At 40.6% G+C, this 5,646-nt stretch overlaps 1 pseudogene; it reads right to left on the bottom strand.

The window, feature by feature from the left end:
* Positions 1 to 3,682: 3,682 nt before the first annotated feature.
* On the bottom strand, positions 3,683 to 5,001 carry LOC148021724 (fructose-bisphosphate aldolase, cytoplasmic isozyme pseudogene; annotated as a pseudogene).
* Between the last annotated feature and the right edge of the window lie 645 nt (positions 5,002 to 5,646).

The raw sequence follows: 5,646 nt of genomic DNA, 5'->3' as shown, positions 1-5,646 counted from the left end.
CGAAGACTATATATTCCCTTGTAATCTTGTCTACATATTTGTCCAGGCTTGATGAACCCCTGCTAATCCTTGTGTGACAAGTCTACATATGTATCCATACAATCCTTCATTGCCTTCACAAACAAAATTTACAAATGATGTAAGCCCTTCAAATTGTGGTGGCCTTTGAGTGAGTGGATCAAGTGGATAAATGCACCCATCAACACAAAGGTCCACATTTTTTTCCCCTGCATTTCTTTCTTATTGCATCCTATATCTTATTACATCATTCCTTTCCACAGTTCTTTTGAACATTGGTGCATATCTATCCTCCAATTGAAAGTGAATATCTCTCTTTCTCTTGGTACATCCTACACTTGCATTCTGCAAAGAAAAATGTATGCCAATCTTAACTTGGATTAACATTAAAATCACACAATTACACCCCTTTGATCCATTATATCTGTGTCCTTTTTTACCCAATTGGATCTTGTAATCTCTCTCTCTCTCTCTCTCTCTCTCTCTCTCTCTCTCTCTCTCTCTCTCTCTCTATGAATTGATGCTTAAGGATTCAACAACAACTGTGAAGAATAATAACATCACAAATATTAAAAAAATAAAGATACCTCCATTATCACTTAATTGCTTGTAGTATAGACTATTGAAGAGGAAGATATCTTAAAGCATAGTACTGAAGAGCAACATTGCTTGTAGCAAGGTAGAGAGTGTTGTAGATAGAGATTATTTGATTTCAGCAAATGGTATCAAAACCACTCCTCAATGCTGCTTTAGAAGAATTCGTATACAAGAAACCATATTCTGAAGGGAAGGAGAAGAGTACAAAAATTTTGGGACAAAACTAGAGCTTTCAGAGGAAATTAAAAAATACCCAAAAATATAGGCATATACTTGTCCAAAAAAGATAAAAATTTACAAGGAAACTCTAGAGTAAAAAAGGTGTCTCTATGTAAAAAATAATCTTAAAATATGATGTGTACATCATTTTATATCATTTTTTAACTTATGTCCTTTTAAGAAGTGAGAATGAGAATGGTTCTAGTATATTTTAATGTTGAAAAGTCATGAGAGCATTAAAGAGTCATATATCAATGATTGGCTCTATTTTTAGAGAAAATAGAATTGTAATTTTATAGTTATGAGGATTTTGAGAAAAAGTGACCTTATCCTACAGTTTGGGAATAAAATGATAGGTGAAATCTATTGAAAATACGAATACGAGATTTTCCTGATTGTAGAAGATCTCTTATTATAATATTATTTTGGAGTCTCTTTTTAGAGAGAGAGAGAGGTGAGAGAAACCCCTTAAGAAAAAAGGAGACTCCATATTTCTCCTAATAATGACAATAGCAAGTTTAAGGAGGCTCCTAGACAACATAGGCCATAAGTTTCAAAAGTAAAGAAAACCACTTATACATTGCATAGAGGTTGCATCTTTAAATGGGCTCGTGTGTACATTGGGTATATTGCATTAGATCAAGGTTGACTTGTCAACTTGGATCCTTATCCTTCCAATTCATCATCCTCATCTCTCCATATTTTCATAAACCTAGTTCCCATATGTACTCATCAAATATGCTAATAACAAAACCCCCTTGATGCATGGTTGGTTATTACCAATTGCCACTATCATTGGGGATGTAATTGCAAAATGAAATTGTCCCCCTTGAGTCGCCTATCATACTCATAAGTATGTGGTGTGATATAATTAGGATATAAGCAAATAGCTTTGGATTGATTTGGAAAGTTGTCCCCCTTGGCTATATCATTGGTGCCAATGGTGGACATTACAATTTTTTTGTCTTTAGTACTTATTGTTATTTAACTCTTTTTTATTTTCGTAGTCTCCTTTGTCTTCATTTACTTCGTCTCCTTCGACTTTTTCTTCATGGCCTTCGTCGTTGGTCTTCTTGTCCTTTGGTTCCATCTCCACTTAATTTTACTTCACCAATCACTTTTGGAAAGCTTTTTTTTTTGCATATTGGGTAGATGTTTTTAGAGTTGGGATACTCTTTTTTTCAAGATATAGTGCCATGGTTTTTTTTTTGGCATAAAACAAAAATAATACATGGATTTATAGCTTTGGAATTGGCAATTTGGCTTAGCTCATGACTTTCAATGTTTGTTAGAGTACGAGAATATATCATTGGCTTTGGAATAACATGATTTTGATGGGGTTTCTCATAATAAGGGTTCTTAACTTGATCAAAATGCTTCATATAATAATGAGTGTGAACAGGGGCTAAGGTCAAATTGGTTTAGGGAGAGAAAACAAGTTTGAATGGGACTCAAGAATAATCGGTTTGAACTTGGCTAAGTGTGAAATGGGGTTTTTAAAACCTTAATGTTTAGTTTTTAATAAAAGACAATATAGAAAGAAAGAAATTGATTTTTTATAACCTTAAGTGAGAAATGCCGTTTTTGAAAAGATAATATAAAAAGAAAGAAATGAAAGGCTAGTGTGGCAGATCCCTTTACCAAGGGGGATTGATTTTGGTAGCTCACAGAGTTTGGATCGACCCCCTTGATGGCAAGAGGTTGCTTTGTAATAAGTAGGGAGGATCCTTGGGCATAGGAGGAGTTGAGGGTTGTTGAGATATCGAGCTCCACTCGTGATATGCCAGGGTGACCGTTGTGCATTTATGTCACCGACTTGTTAGCTGCAGATGCGGTTGGTACACCGCCCATGAATAATAGCTAGATGACAACTATCCTTATCTACTCTAGTTTGTGGCTCAGTTAGTATGCCACCTTAGTTAGTTGTGTTTGGTTTGAGGCCCATATATAGGGTTCTTCTATTTCTATGTACTAGAGTTCTTTTTGGCTTACACAACTAAGAAGAGGAAAACTGTTTTCAGCCTCCACCTGTGTGTGTATTCCCCCATTGTGCAAGTGAGAAAGCTACAAGTGAGACTCCTTCCTTCTCTCCCACAATCTTGACATGGTATCAGAGCCTTGTTCATGGTAACGAGCTCAAGAAAGCAAACCAAGTTTGCGGTGTTCTGGTAAGAGGATGTAATGGAGGGGAAATACTTAGGTCAAGTTGACCTAAGTATAAAAGGTGTAAGGGACACTGCATGGGCACCATTTGATGAATACACATTTGTCCTTTCACCTTCTTCACCTTCCTCCCTCCCTGTCCTTCCATGGGGCTGTCAGCCATTTCTCTCTCCTCTTCTTTCCTTTCTCTCTCTACTTTTAATATTTCTCTCTCCTCATCACCCTCTTTCTCTCTCTCTCTCTCTCCTCTCTGCAGTCTCTCCCTTCTCTCCTTCTCTCTCTAGGTCCCCTTCATTACAGTTTGTATCAGAGCCTAGTTTTTAGGTCCTTCCTTTCTCTCTACTTTCCCCCAAATCTGGTCTCATTTTCCAACAATAAACCCTACTTTTCAGGTACAAAGGCAGAGATGGCAACTTTCTTGGAAGACACACAGGAGCTGTAAGAAGCAGTGATGGAGCCAGTGATTTCCTTTCTTGCCACAAGTCTTGCAAATGATGAGCGAGGCATTAGCTGCTGGCGTAGGTACTGATTTTCAGAGCTCAGTTGAGCAACTTGCTTTTGCAGCTGCTCATTCTCATGATATATGATGGCATAGCGGGCAAGTCCATTGGCATTTTCCAAGATGGCAAGGGGTGACGAGGACTGCTCTCCACTTGGTGAATTGAGCACCAGCATTGTAGTACTGCTAACAACGCTGGGCAAGACCATCCAACTCCTGTGTTTTGGTCTCACCATTGGTCCCAGCAAAATCTATAGTGCCTTTGTCTACCTTGATGCTAAGGATGACACCAGCCTCCTTCAGCACATCCAAAAATGGCTTCCCGGCTGCAGTCATCTGATACAGGGTTTCCTCAAACAGGATAACCCCACTTATGTACTGCAAAGCGCCAGGGGTGGTGAACAAGAGCTCCTTGAGGGCTTGCTTGTTGGATTCCACATTTTCTACATTGATGCTGGCAAGGCGCTTGCCAATTGTACTAGTGCTCTCATTCGTAAGCCAGAATCCCTTTACTGGGAGTTGCAATGTACTTGGCGATTACAATGAGCTCAGCTGCGTATTTACCGACGAATGCCCCCATCCTCCAATGATCACCACGAGCTACTGCTTGAAATTCATGGATAGACGAAACATGATCCAGTCAACCGCAAGCCATGATGGTGTATGCTACAGATCTAAGCTTTTGCTTAAGATCAAGAATCCATCCAGTCTCACCCTCCAAGCAGCAATCTTTATGGCCACTAACAATAAAAGGCAGGCATGTTTAGATTCTGATGACCCAGGACTAGGCCTGGTGCCAGCTGCACTTTGCCAGTGCAAATTTGATTTGGGCTTGTGATCTCAGGATCGCCCAAGTGCGAGCATAAAGTAAGCCTTCTCTCTGAGATTTGAAGTGAAAACAGGGCCCCTCGCGTCAGTGGCTTCTCGTTGTTGGAATTTGTTGCTCTTGTTGTCCGCGTCTGTGAGAACCTTGCAATACGCCAGGGTTGACAGAAGCAGGAAGGCGAGAAGGATCTGCCATGCTCGCATCACTGCAGTACTTGATTAGCTTGGGTTCAGTTCAGGAGGAGCATGTCACTGATGCCAGAAAAAACCCTTGTGGATGTTGCTGCTGCACTGGTTGGCCTGTAGCAATCGCAAATGCATATGTGGTAATGACTGGGAATGTGGTGTAAGATGCTATGGGGGGGGCTGCGAGTAGCTTGGAGGAACTTGATGTGTTGATGAAGCTCATAGCCCAGTGTACTTGGCTGCTCAGGGTATGTGAAGCATGGTAAAGAAACATGTGGGGATGCCTAACTTTGTGTGATTAAACTGGTTGGCTGTTGATTGAAAGGGAGGCTGTCAGATGGTGGCAAAGTGCCTTGGGATGTAAAATCAAGTCTGTCAGTACCTGGGGGACCTGTGTTTGCATTGTCTACTCCAAAGCTTGAAGTGGAGTCCCCTACGTAGCTAGCAGAAACAGACTGCCTATTGCTTAGTTGTGATTGCCCAGTCTCTGACATAGTATTTTGCTCCAATGGCTCCAATGGTTGAGTTATCTCATGTGCACAGTGATCTAAACTTGTCATTCCTTGAGTAAGCTGATTTGATGGTTTTATTGGCTCACTTTGACCTTCGTTTGAGATGCTCAACTGCTCCCTGGCTGAGCAGGATTTGATTCATCTTGAGCTGCCTTTGATGCAGCCCAAGCATGTGCCTTTGCGGCCCATACTTCTTCTTGACTCAAGCTAGGATTCTGGGCAGGATAACTCTAGGGATGATAACCCCAATTACCATTTGCCTGCCATACCCGATCTTGTTGACTGTACATGTAAGTGAACTGTGATGACACTCATTGAGGGGTGAGGGAAGTATTACCTGTGCTTTGTTGAGCATTGCGTTGGCTAGAAACATGAGAATCTAGCTCTTTGGGCACAGTGGTAGGGTTAACCTTGCGAGGTTTTGGTTTTGCAAGTTGTGACTGATGCTATCAGCCTCAAATTCTGTAACATCAGATTTCAAATCTTGACTCAACTCACACTCTAAACTTTTGTCCACAGATGAAGACTGCGAGCCTATGCAGTAGAGAAGCTACTTGTTGATGTCTTCTTTTCTTGCTTCCCATGACCAAAGAAATCACAATCTATTTCTTTATGGATATTAGCTTG

The sequence above is a fragment of the Lygodium microphyllum genome, chromosome 17 (assembly GCF_053477565.2).
Source record: "Lygodium microphyllum isolate KBCC chromosome 17, Lygodium_microphyllum_v1.1.10, whole genome shotgun sequence".
NCBI lineage: Eukaryota > Viridiplantae > Streptophyta > Polypodiopsida > Schizaeales > Lygodiaceae > Lygodium > Lygodium microphyllum.
The sequence above is the reverse complement of the archived record's forward strand: the minus strand, read 5'-3'. Positions and strand labels throughout refer to the sequence as shown.